General features: G+C 40.1%; 2 protein-coding genes across 2 annotated transcripts in view; one reads left to right on the plus strand and one right to left on the minus strand.

The window, feature by feature from the left end:
- The window catches only part of opcml (opioid binding protein/cell adhesion molecule-like), a 361,495-nt gene that overhangs the window by 76,505 nt on the left and 262,028 nt on the right, over window positions 1–22,962 (plus strand). The window lies entirely within an intron of this gene.
- Window positions 21,203–22,962, minus strand: part of LOC306832002 (uncharacterized protein) — a 61,351-nt gene continuing 59,591 nt past the window's right edge. Inside the window, exon 8 of the mRNA XM_079356358.1 lies at window positions 21,203–21,227. The gene's annotated coding sequence lies outside the window, so the exon portion shown is untranslated. The remainder of the gene's footprint in view (window positions 21,228–22,962) is intronic.

Consider the following 22,962-nt stretch of genomic DNA (forward strand, 5'->3'; position numbering starts at 1 on the left):
TGGAGCCAGGTTCTGCTCAGCCATGAAACACAGCTGAAGCCACTTAATTGCTGCTAAAACGGATTTGAAGTATCAACTGTTTCATTATGTGTTTAAAACTATTTTGATCATTGCATATCAGAACCAGTATCACATTGAAATGTTCTTTTGATTGAATGTGTTTCTGATCTTGTTCTGTCACCGCCCTCATTTGGATTCAGAATCTAAATCTGAATCAGCTGTATTTTTTTTTTTTTTTTGAGGGGCAATTAGCGCAACAAGCGTTCGACCACAGGAGCAGCGAATTGCATACACCCTGACCGAGTTAAGTGTCTTGCCCAAGGACACATCGGACATGTTCTTCGCAGGAGCTGGAGATCGAACCCTCGACCTTCCGGTTGAGAGAATATGACTCTACCCACTGAGCCACAGCCGCCCGATTGGCCATGTATGCTTTCACACAAGGACATTGTTTTCAGTAACTCTTCTCTCATTGTAGAAAGTTAAACTTAAATATAAAACAATTTATAGGAAAAAAGGCTAACATAAAATGCTAAATAATATAATGGTGTAGAGGTGAGTAGTGCAAAAATGCTGAGATAAACATGATAATAATGAATAGTTATGTAACAATGGTTTATATATATATACAGTGTATATATATATATATATGAGGTAGAGTTTATACAGTTTACATACGTATTGGGCATAGATTAATGACAACATAATATTATAGTATAAACATGATTTAAGTTATTGAAAATAAAGCACTTGTGAATAGTCTTATGTACATTCACAGTGAATGCTTGATAATAGACTGTTTAGCGTTCATTAGACTGACAGCCTGGAAGAACAAACTGTTCTTATCATGGGTTGTTTAGGCGTACATTGATCTGTAACGCCTGCCGTGTTAGGAGTCTGCAGTGATGCTACCTGCCTGTTTCCTGAGCCTGGATCAGTCATTTAGTTTAGCATCCACTTTGAAACCCAACTACCAGGGGCGTTGCCAGAGAGGTGGCTACGGGTGGCCTGGGCCCCTCTTAAAATCTTTTTAGCCACCCCAGATATCTCTCCACATTTCTAGACAATGATTGGTCCGAGGTGGGACTTCTGTTGAAATCCATTATTTAGGCTGTGTAACATCAGGCAGTTCATGGCATACAGATGTTTATTTGCAATTATTTATTTATTTTTTTTACTTTGAAGAGAATTTGGACCTTCCTCTTTACATGTGTAGAGAATTATGCTTAGAAACTGTATCTGCAGCTGTTATGTTGTGATACTTATCCCTGTGTGTACACTAAATTCAGGCCACCCCTGCATAAGTCATTGCCCCAGTTGAGACATCCCAGTCCAAAAGGTCTGGGCACGCCCCTGCAAACAACCAATCAAGGTGAGCTTGCACATTATGAGCCAATCACAGCAACTAAGGAGATTATATAGGTCACTTTGTTCTATGTGTTTTTTATTTTTTTTGTTCCATTGGAGTTTTCATGTTACTTACTTTACTGCTGATCTAACTTGCAGATAGAATGTCAAAGATCCCTCTGGCCTGTACAGTCAGTAGGAGAGCAGATTATTATGTCGATTTGAAGTGGACACTCATTATGTGCTTGTTGTTTCCTCTGCTCTCCACGGGTTATCGGTGCACACAGCGCTGCTGGAGACTCAACTGTCAATAGAGCTGTCAATAAATGCATTTTTTTTGTTAGTTTTTGCAGAATCAAATTCCTAATTTAAGGACCACATGTAACTCATTTATATTAACACAGCTGTTTTATCATTGTTTTGTCTTGGAAAGTGGCAGGTGCTTGCATTCTTTTCTGCTTACCTGTGTGTTTGGGATGTGAGGAAATCGACTTATTTTAGCTGTTGTTTGCTAATTTGTGTGGCTATCATGTTTGGATTTCGGTAAAAATGCATCAATATATTAGTATGATAGCTTATTGGAAACATGCATTAACTGGGACACGAACCTTGGCCTGACTGGCTCCAGTCATCCAGTCAAGTTTCCCAGTTTTCTGTTCTAGCTGCATTTTCTTTCTTTGTTTTAATTTGTATCACAGAAAATCTGCAAAGCTTTTTACTTTGAGGTGACACTGACTCGCTGTGACACCTGCTTTGGGGACGTGTAAGCAGACGTGATGACAGGTTGACCTTCGTTTGACCCCGGTGTGTGTGCAGTTTGATTGACATCAAACAATGACCTGTGATGACAGCCGTCACTGTTCACGGCTTTGTTGACTAAACGACAGATTTTTAGAAATTAAATCTTGAATTTGGATTACGAGGGATGATCATTTATAGGGATAGTCAGCACTCATTTTCACACATAAAGTTTAGTTTCTGACTGAATGGTTAAAGTTCAATATGGACCTCATTTAAGACCTAGAATCTACAACAGGATAGTTTTATTCTTTATGCAGGTATTGCATCTGTTTATTAAAGAGAATAATGATTATCAAACAAAAGCCAAAGGATTCTTAATTTCATGTTAAGCATATACTCAGTCTACATGGACAGTTTTCCTGCATACAACAAAGCCTGCTAAAACAAATTTTTTTCAATAGAACAGAAACCACGGTGCTTCCAGTGGAAACTAGAGATGCTCCAAACGACTAATTTCCCAACCAACCGAAAAGAAAACAGTCAAAATTCAGAACAATCTTATGTAACATGGCAAAACACAAATCACAACCATTTTACGAGTGAGCCATTTTATTGATATTTTACACAGTTCATCACATTTAAAAAAAAAAAAATGTCCTCTGCTGCATGCCGGTAAACAATGTCAAATTGTTTGGGGGTAGTGTGGCTAAGTTTAGGAGTGCTAGGACCCCCCCTTAAGTCCACCTTGCAGGTTAAGGTTAACATGCCTGTGCTGAATATGACCATCTGAGTAGAATGCCTCCAAGACGCCTCCTTTTGGACGTTTTCAGCGTACGTCCAGCTGTGAGGAGATCCTGGGTTAGACCCAGAATGCAGTGGAGGAACTATATGTCCTGAATGCCTCAGAATCCCCAAGGAGGAGCCAGAAAATGTTGCAAGGGAGAGAGACGTCTGGTCTGACCTATAGTTCTTGATGCCATGGTGACCGGACCGCAGATAAGCGAAAGACAATGTATTGATTGAAGGAGAATTTTTTTTAGTTTTACTTGTCAATTAACCAATCTGGGAGTTGATGTTTTTGTTGTCTGTGAAATGAACCATTCATCACAGGTCACACCTACACATTCACACACTGATGTGTGTGTGTGTGTGTGTGTGTGTGTGTGTGTGTGTGTGTGTGTGTGTGTGTGTGTGTGTGTGTGTGTGTGTGTGTGTGTGTGTGTGTGTGTGTGTGTGTGTGTGTGTGTGTGTGTGTGTGTGTGTAGAGCAGCTGTGGTTCAGATGGTAGAGTCGGTTGTTTCCCGGAAGGTCGGTGGTTTGATCCCAGCGTCTGCAGCCACATGTCTGATGTATCCTTGTGCAAGATATCCGACCCCAGCACCTGTTGCTTTGTCGGTGGTGTGTGCACGTGTATGAATGGGATTAGATAGTTGTGACGTTAACTTTGAAACTTCCGCTATCAGTGTGGGAATGCATAGGTGTGAACTGTGGTGTAAAAGTGCTTTGAGTAGTCAGAAGACTAGAAAGCTGAAGTTAGTTTACCTTTTACCATGATGGCAGAGGATGCTCTGTGTAGTCTCCATTACACATACACATACGCCGCAGACGGGGAATCAAACCCCCAACCTTCCAGTTGAGAGACGACCGACTCTACCAGCTGAGCGACAGCTGCCCAAGACCCCTTTTCTTTTCATCCTCGACAGTCTTTATTAAGAAAATGTTTGACAGTGCTTCAGGAAATCTCTTAAAGTAAGAAATCAACATCAATACATATGGGGATTTAGTGTTCCTTGTTTGCTCTTGTGACATGTTTATTTGTTTGGTTGATGAGACAAACAACTCCTCTCTGGGGATAAGCACATGTCTGGTGGTTAAAAAGGGGTAAAAAAAAAAAATGATATGAAGATATCTGTTGTGCTCTGCGTTCCAAAGAGAAACCAGGATATAACGCCATCCCCCCCATCACTCAGCGCCTGGAAACCAGTGTGCCAGCATTTTTCAGCTCTGTGGCTTTCAGCTGCTCGCTCTGTCAGCTCCCTTATCTCAAAATAAAGGTCGTGCACAGCCTTTGTATACAAGAAATTCAAACTGGAGCCCAAAACATGAAACCAGTGCAAAATGTAGGCCTGGTAGAAAAGCAGGTTATGGCGTTTATTCACCTGTCAGAAGTGGGCTGAGGCGTTTAAAACATCAGCTGTATGTAGAGGAAGATAATGTGGAAGTCGAGAGACCGCAGAGCAAATTATTTCTGAGGATTAGCTTCCCGGCTGTCATCTCTGCCTGGCTCAGCGTGGTGTTCACAGGCTTGCTGACTCCCCGGACAAACAGCAACCTTTGACTTTGAAAGAGTTAGTCGGAGCTCTCTTTCCTCTTTTAAAAACATTTTCTCACAGCAGACTGGGCGGAGAAACAAGTTGGAAAAAAAAAAAACACAAGTATGCATCTGCTGATTGCTGATGGATTTTTCCGTCCGTTCGTTTGCACAGTCTACAATTAAAGCTCTTATTGTTAAGAGCTGGTGAGATGGGGCAGAGGAGTAAACAAAGCACTAAGTTTACTTACTGCAGCATGGGAAAACAGCCCCCCCCCCCTCCCCGGCCTGCATGCACGGAACAAAAGCAATATCCCCCCCGAGTGTATTTGTACAAACATGGACAATAACACCAGCCTCTTCCCCAGCAGCAGCTACAGCGTTGTGATGTTGACATCTAATGTGTGTAAACGTGTGTGCATTTGCGCCGACAATAAGCTGTTTTGGAAGCCAGATTGCTCCCTCAAGCAAAATCTCTGCTGACCTGCAGCTGACATCCTGCCACGCTCTCTCTCTCTCTCTCCGTCTCTGAGACATGAACTGTGAGGCAGGATTAAGGCCTCATAAGAATCGCTCCATCTTGGCTATTTGTTTATAATATATTGCTTCTTCATGCACCAATAGCAGTCCATCAAGCACTCAGCCGGGGCTCCAGCCGGCTAAAGACGTGTACTATCAGAGGAGGAGGAGGAAGAGGAGGCCGAGGCCATTTATATGAATTCAGTTGATGTAACTAATGCTGACAGATGATACAAGAATAAATGCTACCCCTGCTTTAAAATATGTGGTGCTGCACTTATCTCTGCTGGAAACAACATTTATGGCGGTGACTAAATGCAAATGACAGTGGCAGCATTTAAATGGATATGAGTTGAGCTTTAGGGATCATATATTTGACATGACAGCCTGTTTATATACAACGGGATAGTTTTTCTGTAAAAAAAACAAAAAAAAACATGAAAAAAAGTAAAGTCTGCCATGATTCTGCCTAATGAAAGCCAACACGTGGAGACTCCTACGCACCCACACCTACACTCAATTAATATTTCGCCAGCTCTCTCGTCGCTGCGTTTCACATGCCAATCAGCCACTGCTGGGCAATTAGACGGGAGGCAGAACGACCCAGCCAGAGCTAATCTGATGGGAGAGGAGGGAGCGTGTGTAGAGATGGAGATGGATGGCGGGCGAGAAGAAGGGGGAGGAGGAGGAGGAGGAGGAGGAGGAGGGGAGCTGCAGACAGTGAGGGTGTGTTGGAGATACAATGGGCAGAGATAGATAGAGAGAGAAAGAGATGGATTGTGGGAGGGAGGGAATTTGTCAGGGACAGTGCTGGATATAAAGAGAGCCAACACAATATAGACTCTTTATTTGGCAGCTGGCAGATGTTTCAAAAGCTTGCTAATAGAAGATGGTGTGCTGCCTTAACAAAGAGACTTTAGTAGAATTAAGTCATATCCAGATGATCCATGTGTTCGCTGCCATGAAAGTCACTCTGCATTTAGATTTTCTTCTCCCTGCCCACCTTTCTTTACTGTCACTCCTTATATATTAAAGGAAGAGTGTGATACATTTTACACATACATATAGCAGAAATCAAGTATCATCTCTCTGACTAATGACTAATGAGTGGGACGTGCCTGTCCCGCTGTCTGTGATGTAAGTATGAGCCGTATTTACATTGTGTTTACATGAATGTTGCGTCTAAGGTGAGGGACTAAAGAAAAAGAAGAATAACATACTCGCTGCTCATTTTAATGTCACATAAGCCTTTTTTTAAGTCACGATCTTTTCTGTTTACACGCAATGTGAAGCTACGAGCAAACCAAAGAGCGCTACCGTTAGCATGCTAACATCAATACAGCTCGAGACGAGGACGATTTTGTCAGCTGATTGTGCTCAGCTCTTAATTATGATGCGTTCACATTTAAGAACTGCTTTGTGTGTGGGAGAGGGGTTGGAGTTGTGTTGCCGTAGGAGAGCTGAGGATTCAGTGTGGCAGGGGTGCCGCCACACTGCAGTTGGTTTCATGCTGGTGCTAAAGGATGACATCTACTGGATCAAAAAGTTGCACATTCTTACTTTAACATCTACCACATGCACAGGAAACAATTAGGGTTGCCACACCTCCCAACAATTGACACTTCATTAATACAAGAGAATAGTTCAAAACCTTATTGATATTATTATTCATGATTTCATGAGAAAACTCTAAAAAAGACAGGAGGGCAGAATACATTTAAAAATACAATAACATACTTACGTTTATTTAATTAACAATGTGTCCTCCTTCTCCTCCCCAATATGTTTCAGCAGTGTCAAAGGCACATGTATAATACATATATAATAGTTAATGAATGCATGCTAAGTGCATTCATTTGAAGTTTAAGTTATGTTGTAAATTAAATTGGTAGTTGTAAGCATTTGCTGAAGTTATGTTAATTATGCATGTTTTGTCTTTACACTGAAGTTAAGCTATTGCAAAATATGTGTTCATGAGGCACTTCAGACTTTAGGCAGCCTATAAATCTTGCCCCCACCGTTGAGCCAGTGGTGGTCGGTCCCTGCTGACTGGTGTCCTGCTGTGGGGGTGTCCTTTATTTTTCTCTTTGGAAGGTGGCCACCCGATAATGACATTGGCAGAGCTGCTCCTTCTCCCACTGATTTTCATATTTTTTTTGAATTTGACATAAAATGATGGTGAGCATAAACTTCCAACCCCTTGCATTGGTGACCTTCACAGTTGTGTTTTTAAACATCAATGACATGAACATAATTTGAATAGAGCAGGCTTTCATTACACAACATTGCTGGCTTCCTTTCGTTGGTTCCCTGGTTAATTAAAAACTGACTGAAATCCATCGTTCACCTTTTATTTATATGGCACTAAGTTCTAAAAGTACAACAGGAGTATCAGGGCCACATTAAAGATTTTTTTTTTTTTTCAAAAAAGTTTAAATTTAATAAAATTAAATTTGTACATTTTTGAAAAAAACGTTTTTATTCTAAAAGCTATGGATAAATAATTATTCTGAAAAGTTGTTTCAGAGGAGCAGCCTTCTGCTTGGGTAAAAATGATGAAAGGAGAGCATTTATCTGCCACTACAAAGACAATTTCCTCATTAAGTCACTGGGTTCTTTCTCTGAAAAAAACGAAAGAAAAAAAAACCTATATAAAAAATACATTATGAAACTGTACAAAAAAAGCAGGTTTACTGTACTCTTTTTTTGTGTTATTTAGAGACCCAACGGAAACCCAATAAGGTGTTATTTGTATACGGTGTAGCAGCGTTTATGATTCTACTAATTGCCATAATTTGCCTGTAATTTTATATTTGAATCTGTGAAAATGTTTATAATATTGACTTACACAGGAACTTGTATTTATGTGTAGCATTAGCGCCCCTCTGCTGAAGCCAATTATATGTGAGTAAAAAAGAGAAGGTAAAGAAATATATATATATACATATATATATATATATATATCCCCAGTGTGTTCATGGCAAAACCCACTGTAGCCATCCAGTGATAAACCGAATAAAGATGTCTTTAATACTAATTAGACATAAGAGCTATTGTTCTGACCAGGAACTGAAACTCAATTATGAACTCATCTAATATTTGGAGTCTTTGTTATTCATGGTTCTGCAGTTAAAGTCTGGGTCCAGATGAATCTTCAGAAAACGTTGAAAGCTGATTAGTAGCTTTGTATTCACTTTGAAGTGCCAGGTGGGTTTTTCTGCACTAAAGTATTGAGAAGTTTGCAAATCTTTAGGGGAGCTCAGTGGGCCTGGTGATGTAAAGGCAGTGGTCCTTGTTGCAGCTGCTGTGGGTTTGGGTCAGACCTCGGCACTTTGCTGTGGGTCATCCATAGATTGTAAATATTAATGTTCGAAGCCTAAGTGACGTCCCCCCACATGTTACTGCAGGTGGATCCGGAGCCTCATCAGCAGCAGCTGCCATGCTGGAAATGCTGTTTGACTCTAACTTTCAGTCAACCTAACGACAGGCTGAGAGCTCGTGCTGAGGCGGGTTTAAGTCACTTGCAGAACAATTACACAGCTCCCAGTTGTCATCACGTTAGCTATGGCGAACATGTATCGTTCATCAACTCAAAATGGAGCTGTTTGAAACAAGACAATTACTTTTTTGTTTTTGTACCAGGCTGTACAAATTTATATATGCTGCAAAATTACTTTTTCGCTTGCTGTGTGTGACGTCTTGTGTTCCTGGAGCCAGCCACAAGCGGACACGTTGTAAACTGCAGAATCTTGCAGTTCCACATTGGCTTCATTTTTCAAGATCGGAGTTTGCTCATTAGTATCATCCCCTACTCTCTCCTCCCAACATTTCCTGACTCTCTTCAGCTGTCCTAACCAATAAAGGCAAAAAGGCCTTTTAAAGAGGTGCCTAAAAGAACACTGACATTTCAGGGCAAAGATGTGCCAAAAGCTCAAATTCAAACTCCGGTCACCCACCTGGATGACCATAGACTCTATGGGGCGTGACCCAACAGCTATGTAGGCCAGCAGCGCTCCAGGACTTCTGTTTCTGATCAGAAAGAGTTAAACATAAATTAACTATACTGCTTTCTTTCCCTTTATTGTTACATGACACACTCATCACCAGATGGGCTTGAAGGCTATTGGAAATATACGTGTATTTTTATAGATGTGAGTCTCGTCTCTTATGCATTGTTTATATTTATACAGCTTTGCATTTGCACATTAAATCATGTGTTTATTTTCCCGTTTTGCAATCAGACAGTAAAAATAAAAGAATAAAAGAATAAAAGATGGCCTTTATCTATTTGAAGACTTCTCTATTCATGTCTTTTCTATACATTCGCTGTGAAGCTCATTTAATTGGCAAGTTTTTCAAAACTTTTAAGAGACACCTTACTTCACAATATGCCATGAAGCCACATTAAATCAGAAGCCCAGTCGACAGAAAGCGACAAAAAATAAGTGGAGCTCCCTCCTAATCAGAAAAACACACACTCTGAGTCTCTTCGATATCAGACAATAGGACTGTGTCGACTGCACAATAAGTGAAGACAACTCTCACGTCAGGTCAGGGCTGCTGCAGGAAAGCTTGTGCAGGTTTCTAAAGACGTTCAGAGTGTAGACATCTCAAAGTAAGATGAAACTGTAATTATCTTTGTTTCAGAAAGAAAAGTCTGGTGAAGGCATCCTCACAAAAAACAAACAACTCTCTGCTCACTGCAGAGACTTTCTTTACAATGAAGCTATAAATAGTAGAAATACAGCACAATACACAGCAGTAGTGTTCTAATTAAAAATGGTCGTGTGAGACAATATCATGTTGGCTATCAAGGCGTAAAGTTAGTTACTATGGGAATATAACCAAAGCAAATTCAAGTTCAACAAGCTCTACTGTTGTTGGAACCGTGTTTACACAAAGAGTCTTCTCATTACTTGTTTGGGTGTCCTGTAAGTGTCTGTAGACCTCGGCCGATTTACAGTATGTGCAATGTGAAGCTAGGCTGATGAAGCTTGAGCCAAAGACAATTTTGTCCACTGTTTGCACTTAATGGTGCTTTTGTGCTGCGTTCTAATTCATAAGTCATTTGTGTGAACGCAGGCAGAGAGGGTTTTGAGGCTTTCAAAAATCAATGTATGGGGTTGTTGGTACATACACTCATGTATGGAGGCCTTTTTTAAATATTTTGTTTAACTTTATTTATCCCCGTGGGGCCACACAAAGGCACAGAGATGCACCAAATGGTCGACCACAAGAGCAGTGACTCCTATACACCCCTGATGGAGCAGGGGGAGGAATTTGGGGTTGAGTGTCTTGCCCAAAGACACATCGGACATGTTGCTTGCAGGATCTGGGAATCGCACCCTCGACCTTTCGGTTTGAGAGACGACGACTGTACCAGCTGAGCCACAGCCGCCCTCGAGGCGGGTGGCCGGGGTTTGGCCTTTGGCTCCTTCTTTCTGTTTGTCATTCTGCATGAGTAGTCAGAACAATAGAAAAGCAGTATACGACCATTTACCAATTGTTTATAATATAAAACTGGGATTTTATGCAAACAAGCAGCTTGGGCAAAAACTTGGTAATAGTTAGTTTAAAAAAACCTCATAAGCAAGCCTTATAATACCAAAATGCACATGAGAAACTGCAAAAAAACAGTTCACTGTGAAAGTTCATTGACTCAGCTGACACCTAGCTTATATCTACCCATAACTCAAAGTCACAATGTTGTATAACCCACGGTTTTAATGAAACACATTACTTGTAACATTCACTGAAACTTTATAGCTTTCATTTATGTTGAAATGAGAGACAGAAAACGCTGATTGGGTCAAAGAAGCATCACAGTCATGACGTCAAAATCCACTGACCGCAGTGTAGTTTGCTTGTAGCATAGCATTAGCTTTTTATTTCTTTTGGCTGCATTAACGCTTCAAACTTCATATAAATGTTGTTCATCTGTGAAGATTATCCTCCTGAACAAAATGGCTTCGTATGGGAAACTTGCCACAGAGCTATTAAGCAAATTCTAGTTAGAACCCATGGTGAAGCTACTCCCGGGTTGGCCTACATAAATATCACTTTTCCAGTCTATAAAGATACCAAACATTTTAGTCACATCTTGAAAGGGCTTCCATTTGTACAGCCCAAGCCCTCTAGCATCCACTTCTAGACAGTAAATGATTGACAGGTGAAAATAGATGGACACCAAAATCTTTCTTTGTACCTTACTGTGACCCGTGTAATTTGGTGTCCAGGTTCATCCTAACAGGAATTGAGCCTCAAGCCAGAGTCCATTTTAGGAACTGCCGTTTTTGGCAATTGATCTGCTGCAATTTGACTCCAAACTTCCCAATACAAATCTAATGTATGCCTTTACTTTTGGTGTATGAACCAGCCTTAAAAATAAAGTCATTGTTGGGTGCTGGATGAATGAATGATAATAGGAGGATGTGGCAAGGAGGGGTACTCCACACTCCATCAGTGCTTTAGGCTCAGCTCTGAGTTCAACAGTGAGAAGCTATTAGGACAGGGCTTAAGTGGAAGACTTTCATGCATTTCCTCAAGTTAAATTAACTCCTCTCCTCTAACATGACATGCTCTGTTCCCTACACAACAAGCAATGACCTTCATTAGCTTGAAAGCTGTAATTAGGTAACTTAAAAAGCCCCATTAATCTATTCTTAGTTGCCCCGGTCAGATGCTTGTCTTGATTGATCGCTCATTGGCACTCCGTTCAAAGTAGAATTTAATGTCGCACAAATTCGTGAAGTTGAAGTTACTTCCTTTCTCCCGCTATCACAGGTAGCTCTCACACAAAATGAGCTCATGTATTCAATATGTTAAATGTAAATTTGTAAAAACAGAAAGCGCCTGATAAGTTACTTTGAGAAGATCTTCAGACCTGTGCACTTGAAAGGGGGCAGCTTTGACTTGTGGGCCTTTATGATAAAGCATCAGGAGCACACATCTTTTTTTTCTGTCTTGGTAAACCCTTTGACCTCTGCAGAGTCACTTCTGCTTGAGAGGTTATTGATTTGTTTGAGGAGACTAGTGTGAGTATTTGCACTTAAAAGACAGGTTAGGTAATTTGTGAAAACTAGCATGATTTTGAAAGTAGCATGTTCTCCGTATGTACTCACTCCCTCCCCTCTATGCTCCCTCAAAAGCCACGTCCCTCACTTACATGCACTAGTGCCTTTGGTCCAGAAGAAGATTTCAGCTTACGCTGTGAGTGTGGTCTTTTGCATGCATGGCGTGAGGAGGCTTGATTGGTTTATCAAACATGTACCGAGTGCTGACATTGGTCGAAGTTTTAGTGTGTAATGCTACAGATGACCGATTTTTTTGTTTCTTTTTCAGAGCACATGAGTTAGTAATGACTGTCAGGACGTAAAGACAATTTCAACCAAAATCTTCGGTATCTACCTGCCTTTAATAGTCAATGAACCTAGAGGATTATGAATTAAGTGTGTGCTTTATCATGAGTTCTGTAAACACAAACAAGGTTTAGAGAGTGTTCATATATTTAAATCATTCTCAGTCATAATGCTTATCACTCTTCAGTCAAATACCGCCACAGTGAATTAATATTTGCACACACTGATGTCTATACCACAGACTGAGCTTTATAGTACACTATTAGGATGGTACATCTGTTACCCATATAAAAAAAAAAACAGAGAATAAGGCGATGACTCCGCAGCAACAACTGAGGTTGAATTCATTTATGTAAACAAATAGAAATGAACACATCAACCCAGATACTGGCATCAGCCACACCGACCGCTATAGGATTCAGGAGCTTTGACTCTACGCTCCTGAATCGTCTGTTTTCCAAGCACTCGTCAAGCTGGAATAAATAGAACCTGAACAGGAAGTTAGACAAGGAAATACACAAAGCATCAGGTCAATTTCAAAATAAAATCAATATATGTCTTCACTTTCGTATTTTCCATTACTTTTTTAAAACGGTCACCAAAATGAACAACAAATCAACCTAAGACAAAGCAACATGTTATTTGCACGTTTTTTCTCTTTATTCCTGTGTGATGTTGTTCTTATGTAGTGTGTGTACAGCTGCTGATGGCTGTGCTCACGCTTCAGAAACGGAGCCAGTGGGGCAGAGAGCGCGCCGTCTGATGGAGCGAAACTTTGGGGCTGACATTGTGGGGAAATTGGCAGTTACTGCACTACAGAGCAAATGGAGTCTCTTTAGCCCAGTGTGGAACTTTTTTTGCATGCACATGCTTTTATATTTCTTTGCAAAACCAAACTTTAAGTTAGTCAAAACGTAGGAGAAAAACAAATCCATAAGTCCTGACATCAAAGTAAAGTTATTAAAGTGAAGTTAATCTGTTTGAAATAAACACAATTCCTTGAAAATGAAAAATAAAAAGATAATCTTTAGTGTGATGCTTCTTGAGGAAAACTTGAGCTGGATGAAAAAAATATCCCTTTTCCCCCTGGTGCATGGGTGGAGACAGAAGCAATTGATCTCAGAGTAGAGGATTAAGACCAATCTGCAGATCCTACATCAGTTCTACAGCAGTAAAATTAATTTAACGGGGAGAATAAATGACCTGCGCCAACTTTAACCATTTGAAACATTGGACTAGTTTGAAGAATATTAAATGTCTATATTAGATATATATTATGTCTGTTTATGGTTTGAGTTATTTATCATAAATTATTAGCTTCGTGCATCATTAATGCACTACGTTTTACCTTTTAAGTTACTCTGTACTGACTTGTCAATCACACTTCATTGTTCAAACCATGAGAAGTCAGACGCAGAAGCGGTTGATGTTTTTTTGCTGCAACATAATCACAGCAAACCACGACTTATCTCATGCAGACGCTTGTGTTTCTGGTCAGGCAGCAGTGAAAAATGTCAGCAAACCCTCAGCTTACAGACTGCACTGAGCTGCGGATGTGTGATTTCAGCATGCTGAGGTTTTCTCTCCTCTCTGATGCTTCTTGGTCAAAGCACAGTCCATGATCCAAACACATTTTGTTTTTCTCAAGCAAAAAGGTTCTCACCCAGCTTTCATACATCTGCTCTCAATATTTGATAGCTGGCATGAGCAAGCTACACTTTTTTATGATTTTATTTTTAGCCTTAGGATGTAAAATAGCTTTACCTTTTTAAGGTTTGCTAACACAGTTTACTTCAAACTTCCAGGCACCAATTTAACCCTTAAATAACCACACCTGTATAGATATTATGAAAATCAAATCAAATCCTTCCTTTTTACTATTGTACCTTGCTAAAATAACAAAGTTCCATGTTGTTGTTGTTTTTTTTTTTTTAAATGACCTTTTTTTCTCCAATTTACAGTCAGTTTCTCAGGCTATGTTTCCCGTTTCGGGAATAATTTCAGCAATTTACCGCATTCTTTGAATAGTACACAAACCAACTTTTCAACTTTTCAGTCTTTTAAACTATGTGCATTATTTGCATATATAGTTTTAAGAAATCCTCACAACTACTGTGTGTGGAGCCATGTTTACACAGCCTGTTCTCCACCACCAAAAACGACTCCACTGGTCGTTTGTGCAAGCGCCAAATTACGACCCATATTTACGTCTTAGAGTCAAGTGACCTTTAGCGGACGTATAAAGAACTTCGATCCGGTGAATGTGTGTTCGTCATCGAATGACATTTGACCCCTAACCCTAACCCTAACACCGCCCTGGAAAAATCAGGTAGCTAACTTTTTCCCAAAAGAATACTTAACTACCACTTACCTTGGTAAGCAGTGTGACGGTGCAGGGTGACGATTTACTGGCATTTCTACATTCGCTGGTTGGGACGCTAATTTAGGAAACACTCCTATGTGTCGAGTATTACGTGACAGACGACCTCTACGGTCGTATCGATTGGAGGACTTGTGTTTACATCATACTACGAGACGGCCCTTCATATAAAAACTGTTTTAGTCAAGGACTAGAGGAAAGAAGAATAACATACTCTGGTCATTTTGACGTCAAAGGTGCTAACATTAGCCTGCTAACACAAGAATGCCAGCCACAAGCAAATGCAACTCGACTGAAGAACAATTTTGTCAGACGCTCCTTTCGAATTTGAGGGGAGGGGGTTGGAGGTGTGCCGCTACAGGAGAGCGGCGCAGAGTAGCAGAGATGATGCCAAACAACAGTTTGTTTTGGTTTCATCCTGATGCTCAAGGTTACATTTAATGACTTCCCCAATTGCAGACTTAAGAATAGAGGATCAGTTTTTTTGTACCGGGCTGAACACATGTCCATTACTGCTATATAAATGGACATTGTTATATGATACATATAATACAGATGTGGCACTTTAAAACCACATACTGTCAATATATTTTCCTTGAGCTGATATTATGTCCTTGTTTGTTTTTTTCAGGTCAGACCAAGTGTAACATCGAACAGTCTATAACTTCCATTGTTGATACACTGGCTGGCTTCTCCAAAGAAAGGCTCTGTTTATAGCTACCTACTGCACAATGAACAGCAATTATACTTGACAATCTCTCAAGTGTCATTCTCTATTGAATCCCTATCTAGCTGAAATGCTGAAGGTTTGATGTTTCATGTGAACGTTTTTGGTAGCGTCGAACACTTTCCAAATGAAAGTATACTCTGATTCAGGGATTCGGTTCTTTTCTTTTCTAAAAAAAATATGTAGTGCCACAAAGCAATTACAAAGTTTTAAAGAATTCAAAGTTCATACCTTCCACCCACATGGCCTTCACTGTTAGTGAACCCTGTTTTACAAAAGCTGCCATCAGAATGCAAGCTGCAGTGCTGATAATAGAGAACACCTACAGTATAAATATGAAAACAGATTCACTAATTGAACCTTACATTCTCTGATTCTTCGAGCGATTTGATATTGTGGGTAAATCATCCCTGCGCGGGAGGTTCATTCTTTGTTTAAAGACATAATCTCATGGATGCTTCCTTTCAAGTTCCTTTTAAGAGATTCACAAATGTCCTTCAGACAAGACAAGCACAGAGAAATGTGCTCGCAGTAATTGGCCTTAGTAAAGTAAAGTGCAGTTAAAGAATATCTTTGATTTATTACACCTTGGATCTTTATTGTTACTTTGACTATCCTTCTCTTTGGTAATAATAATAATACCACACTCGCCAATTGCTCTAATTGATCTATGACTTTGCTGACGTGGCATAAAAAAAGAACAAGAAGACGCAAGGGACCGAAAGCAAAACAATATTTATATGGAATAGAGGTTCTTGGCAACTTGTCACATAGTCTGTCCTCTTGTTCTTAATCTCTAGCAACATTTACTGAACAATGGCTTTTTTTCTCTGCAATGTCCCATCTGTTCCCTAAGGTCTCAGGCTTTCCTGCCTCTGGAACATTGCCGCATGCAACCTACTTACAGTACTTTTTCACACCTTTCTCTTCAGCCTCAATCCATTGGAATACTTCCCCTGTTCCATCAAGAGTTTGACCTCCAAGTTGTTAAGTGTGCTACCTTGTTTGATGTAGTTCTTGTTTCTTTTAGAATCTGCTTAACTTTCTCAATTGACCTTACCTGTAATTTGTTTTAATAGGACTGCAGACCCACATGTACTAGTGTTTCCAGATCTGACATTTTGAAAAATCCAACTTGGTTGGTTTCATGTGTGTGTCCTACAGCAGATTTATTTATGTTGTATGCAGTCAAACAACACTACAGGGTCGAGTCATGGAAGCTGCTTGACAAAACAAATTCAATTTGGTGAGCCTTGGTGTCCACTGAAGATCTCTCAGTGCACGAATACAAAGAGACATGACATGAGAGTAAAAAAAAACAGGTAGACCTAAGTGTGTACTTAGCATAAAAGGTGTACATGAATTGTCCCTCCGGGGTTAAGGAAAGGTGTTAGGAGAATCCATAAAGAACTTACAGAAAGACGATCGCATTGTTTTGACAATCCGACCACATTTCCACTAGGCGACGAAATAATGTGGTGAAGGTTAGTGCCATCTGCCATGGTGTAACTACAATTTCCCGTAAATGTACTACTTAAAGCTCAACTAAAAATCTTTCCCCTGTGTCTTCTTACTGGTAAAATAATCTTAAAAACCCACAAAGTTGGACTTAAAATAAAAGGAATTATAAGCTACCAGGCTGCTTTACTTTGATGGTTTTACAACACCAAATAGTATATATACTATTTACTGAGTATAGTTTACCTCTGGGTTTAAGAAATGAGAGCAAACATCTACACTAAACATTTTACAAAAAGGTAGAAAAGCAATGTTCACCTTCTTCATACACACATAATGAAAGGAAATAAATAAAATAAATACAAAGGCAATAACAAATTATAAGTCAAATAAATATATAAACCATATGCAGATTGTCTCCACATTTTCCCCCCAACAGATTGTTAGTTTTTCTTAACTTCTAGAGAATTCAAATGGCTCTTATGGCTGCCACTTAAACGCTTCCAGGTCATTTCACAAAGTTAGGAAGTTAGGAACCTTCCAAAGCAAAAAAGACAATTTAAATGCACCCATGAACTCAGGAACATGAACAGGAAAATACACACAGGAAATATAGAAGCACAGGAAATAGAGAATGACAAAAAAACAAGGAAGATGTATTTTAAACGTGAGGAAGTCATGGCAATAACCAGCTTAGCATTGGGTTTAGAGCCTACTTTTTTGGGAATATTTTTATATATACATACTTTGGGAACCACTGCCCTAGAATTTTCATCAGTGAAGAAAACAGCATACTTTGACTCATTCAAAGTTATTAATACGTTTGTAGCAATGTGTTCTGTTACAGACTGCATTTGTCTCAATCTAAACCTCTTTAAGTGAAGAAAGAGATGAATAACTTAAAGATACGTATTGGCTCGACTGATGAACACTTGAGCATTAATTCATTAAAACTGTTACATAATGCAATGGCAAAATCAACAACGGGCTAAGTTTGATGCATTATACTGCTTTAACAAAAAAGTCCTTTAAAACTCCTGAAGTGTTTTGGAGTGCGCTGCTTATGAATTCAAACAACAAAGTTTCACTTGGACTTCATCCAGAGTTTCTCTTGTCATAGCGGGTGATTGGCAGGGGATGGTGATGTTTATTCAGTGTAACTGGTGCGCGACTATGGACTGTGCGCACAACCAGTGCAGACTACACGTACTGTAGCGTTGATAAAAGAGCAACATATTCACCTTATGGCATTGCATAGCTGAACTATGTTGCTTCAGCCACCAGTATTGCGTCATTATTTTTACGTCATGTCTTGCCTCAGGAGACTCTCTTTGCCCTGTCTCCCTTCAGACAGAGGGTAGTCTCCCACTGTGAGGTGCATGCTTGAACAGCCACATCAGGAGGATTTCAGGTGCAGTCCGCCTGAGATTCTCTAGATTTTTTGAAGTCTTTACATGTTTGAGTAACTAAACTTGTTACATTGTGAGGAGGAGGAGAAACATACAATGGGTCTTTGAAGAGAAGCCATGTGTAGCTTTCTCTCAACATTTAAAGTATGCACATTCAAATTCAAAGTCATAATAGCACCCTTGATATTTTGAGATTTTTTTAAATGATTGACATGCAAATGATTTATGCAACTATGCATAAACATGAATTGATGGGAAATAAGACAAAGAGAAAGAAGGGAATCTTTGATGTCTTTGTTATTGACATCACGAAATATATTTTTTTTTAATACATATCTATGGGAAAAATACACATTAAATACAACCAAACTTTTGTTTTATGAATCCTTGTGAAGAGCCAGAGGCCCTGGGGATTGGTCTCTGTGGGGTGGTGTTGGTAGGTGTCACGCAGGATCTGGAAAAAACAATGTTTATTGAGGTCATGCCGCACCCATCGGTGTGAATCATCGACTGTTTGTGCAGCCTGCTTTGGTGTCCTGTGATACTGTTTTTTTAGCGGTTCTCTAGTGAGGATAAAACATTTCTTCGACATCAGTTCTCTTTGGCAGATTTCAAATTCTTTTCTTCAGCATCCTTTATCACAGCGCACAGGATAAACCTGCGTATCTTCCACTGAGGGATGTATTTCAGCAGCTTCTCTCATCTGCTGCCTGACCAGGACAGCAGCTGACATGACGACACCAAGATTACTGTCTGTGCAACACAGAAAATCAGGTGGGAGAGGATGAAAGGATGAGCAGCTTTGGGAGTTTCACAGCATGTGTGTAACAACATGGAAACATCCCTTAAGTACAGCTCCATAAACAAACCCTTATATATGTTTTCTGTCTTAAAATAGAGAAATGAACCGGTCACACAAACTCTGAGATGATTTATCACGTTAATAACTTCATGTAAACCCTCATACTCCAATTTTAACATATCCTGCAGTCCGCAATATGGCACAGTTCTCTTGCACTCGTCAATGATTTTGCTTCAGTTCCGAGCAGCGCTGTCCATCTCCAAAGCGTGCCAGCAGTGCCACTACTCTGTGCTCCGTTTCAAATACTGTTATTTGGAACGCAGTCCACTGTAAGCATGCGTCAAGCTGGACAAAATTCAACCATCCGGACAGGAAGTCAGACAAGGAAACACAGGTTCCAGTCAATTTCAGTCAATGAAATGATGTACTGACAAACAATGGACTCACTTCATCAACTTTATGACAAAACAGGCGCCAAACAAACAACAAATCAAACCACTGACAGACAAAGTAACAGCTTGTTTGCACGTTTTCCTCTTCAAGCATGATCTTGTACTTCTCCAGTGATGTGAGTACAGCTGCTCATGGCTGTGCTCTGCTGCACTCACGTTCCAGAAACCGAGCCAGTAAAGCAAGGCGTGAGGCTCTCCAACGGAACAAAACGTTGGCTCTGACAGGCCACTCGTGCACAGAGTATGTGGAAATGAGGTGTTAGCATGGTCACTTCTGTTGGGGTTAGTGACAGAGGTGCAGACCCAAGGCCGGTAGTTGGGGCCCCCTCGGCCTGACCAAAGCAGCAGCCCAAAATATGTTGTTTGCAATGACAGTAGAAACCCTCCCCGTGAGGCCCGACTGCTGGCACTCATTCATGTTGCACTGCTAAGCGTTGCATTCTTTACTCCAGCCCTGGAGTGACTGGGAGAGAGGGAGAAAGACAGCAAGAAGAGACACACTCTGCCATGTCGCCAGTTGAATTACTTAGCTCCACATGTGTACTGTCACATGTTACTACTCACGCTTCCCTAACTGTGTGTGCTACACGATGGGGCCAGTTGTTCAAAGGTAAACTGATCAGATTTTGGTTATCAGATTGGATCAAATCTGGAAATTGGGTTGTTCAAAAGGGAAAGATGGAATCTTAAATTAGATTACATAACAAAATCCAAACCTAGTTTTAATCTGAATCAAACCTTCAGTTTGTACTGTTAAAAAAAAGGATTATCCTGATCCAAACATGGGGTAGGATTTCAAGGTGGATCACTGGAAGAAAACAACCCAGTCTCACAGTTTGTGTACAAATAACACAATATTGTAATGTTGTGCAATGCATACGCCAAATTACAATTTTGCATGCATATGATATGATTTGCAACACACCGACTGGTTAAATTTAGGAAAAGGGATTTGGAGAGGTTAGAATAGTTGTCTATGAGTAACACGACTGTGCAATGCAAAACTATGAGACTGGGCTGGAAGAAAATATAGTAAAACTTTAAAATTAGTCAAGTAATACATTTGTTTCATTTAGTGTACAGACTTTTTTATGTTTTGCACTTGACTTGTGTAACCATTGTAGCAGAGGAACCAATCAAGCTGACCAAACTGCAGCAAACCAAAGCAAAACTTCAGATCCGCCTCTTAAAAGCAGGGCTTGGAAATGCTGGTCCCTCCTCAGATGAAGAAGAGCCCTGAACATTCTCTATTTTGTTAACTATTGGACATCTAGTATTTTGTTTTTTTAGGACCTTTTTTTTTTTTTTTTTTTTTCAAAATATCCACAATTTATTTGTTAGTGTATATGTGTTTTTAATAGTTGTGTCTCAGATGAGGGGTCATGAAAGAAATTATTAATGGAAGTGGATGTTTATGTTATTTTTGTGTTTTGTCTCAAAACTTTCAAACACTTAAAGTGACTCCATGTTGGCTCTTCTACCTGTTCTTTACACAGCTGGTAGCCCACATTGATATATGTCGTCCCATTTAGAGCACTGTTAATCTGGATTTGGTAATCTTGAAAACTATGTATCTGGATCAGGGTGATCCAGTCCAATGTTGCTTTAAAAAAACGGGCCCAAAAGTAGGACAGATTTGCTGATTTGATCCTTAATAGCAAATAATTTCCTTGAATTTCCCTCGGGATCAATAAAGTATCTATCTATCTATCTATCTATCTATCTATCTATCTATCTATCTATCTATCCATCCATCCATCCATCCATCCATCCATCCATCCATCCATCCATCCATCCATCCATCCATCCATCCATCCATCCATCCATCCATCCATCCATCCATCCATCCATCCATCCATCCATCCATCCATCCATCCATCCATCCATCCATCCATCCATCCATCCATCCATCCATCCATCCATCCATCCATCCATCCATCCATCCATCCATCCATCCATCCATCCATCCATCCATCCATCCATCCATCCATCCATCCATCCATCCATCCATCCATCCATCCATCCATCCATCCATCTATCTATCTATCTATCTATCTATCTATCTATCTATCTATCTATCTATCTATCTATCTATCTATCTATCTATCTATCTATCTATCTATCTATCTATCTATCTATCTATCTATCTATCTAATGTAATATCCAAATCTGGATCATTTGGATCCAGATCATTTTGATCCAGATTTTGGGTTTGGCCAATGGTGATCAATGTATTTCAAAACTTAGGGCCCATAAACTGCTGTCAAACATCAGGGCTGACTTGATGTTTGACTGTTGTTTATACAATGTGTTGTATAATCAAATCTTACATGAGTCAGAGAAACACTTACAGGTGTAGTTAGATATAAAGTTTGGGACTCCTGTTCTCAGATCTGACAGGCCGGTTCAAAGCTTCTTTGGTGTTTCACTTATTCATGTGAAATCTAAAATCCCCCTTGTTGTCCGAACAGACTGCAGTCTTATCTCCCTCTTGGTTTCAGCCGTGACATTGACCTGATTTACAAGTTCTACACTCCGCACTGCAAGTTTTTAGCCCTCTTTGGAAATCCCCACAAACTCTCAGGCTCCATTTACTTGTGATAAAATATCAAGCACAGTGGATGTTTAATCTCTGCCTGAGTTATGGATAGCTTGAAAACCCAGAGATCTGGCTGAGCCATGGTGCATTAAAATCTCACTGTATCAAACGAGAAAAAGTTGGAGGGAAATAAACCAGACTGACTGACCTGATTTTTAGAGCAACAAATAACAAAGGGGATACTTCCACGCTCTACTTGCTGAATCCTTCATGGTGACAGGTGGATCTGGTGTGAGTGTGTGAGTTTGATTTATTGGCTATCATGCCAGGCCATCTCTAATGGTGGACACTGCTGCCTGCAGGATGCACAGTGATTACTGTCCGCTAATTCTTTATGGCCAGCCGGGTAGAAAAATGACAGGGAGCGCTGTGTGGAATGGCTAATCAATACTGTATTTATGTCCAGCAAGGAGACAGCATTGCTCACTTGCCAGCACAACAGGGTTTCCATCGATACATCCCCGTGGATTTTAGAGGGAGGATAATGAACCTTTCTTTATTTAGAGCAACCAAAACAGAGCAGTCAATGGATACGGTGGAAAACTCAGTGTCTTGAGAAGTGCTTTTAAATAATTATCGCCTTTCAAACATTCTGTCGAGTGCCACTCCCCCTGCTTCAGAAGTGCCTCTTGATCAAAACAAACCTCGTTGATCGACCGTCTGTCTGTGCAGGTCCTCGTTCACTTTGTTCATTATGTGGTATTGTCCCTTTTTCTTTTAAATCTGGCCTTTTCATCTTTCCAAAGGGACGTTTTATTTTGGGTCAGTTCATGAAGTGGAAATGTGTATTGCACTCAAGGAGTAACCTTAAAAAAGCATAAAAGTAGAGAAGAGACAAAAAAACAGCAGCAAGATCAAC

The sequence above is a fragment of the Symphodus melops genome, assembly GCF_947650265.1.
Source record: "Symphodus melops genome assembly, chromosome: 11".
Classification (NCBI taxonomy): domain Eukaryota; kingdom Metazoa; phylum Chordata; class Actinopteri; order Labriformes; family Labridae; genus Symphodus; species Symphodus melops.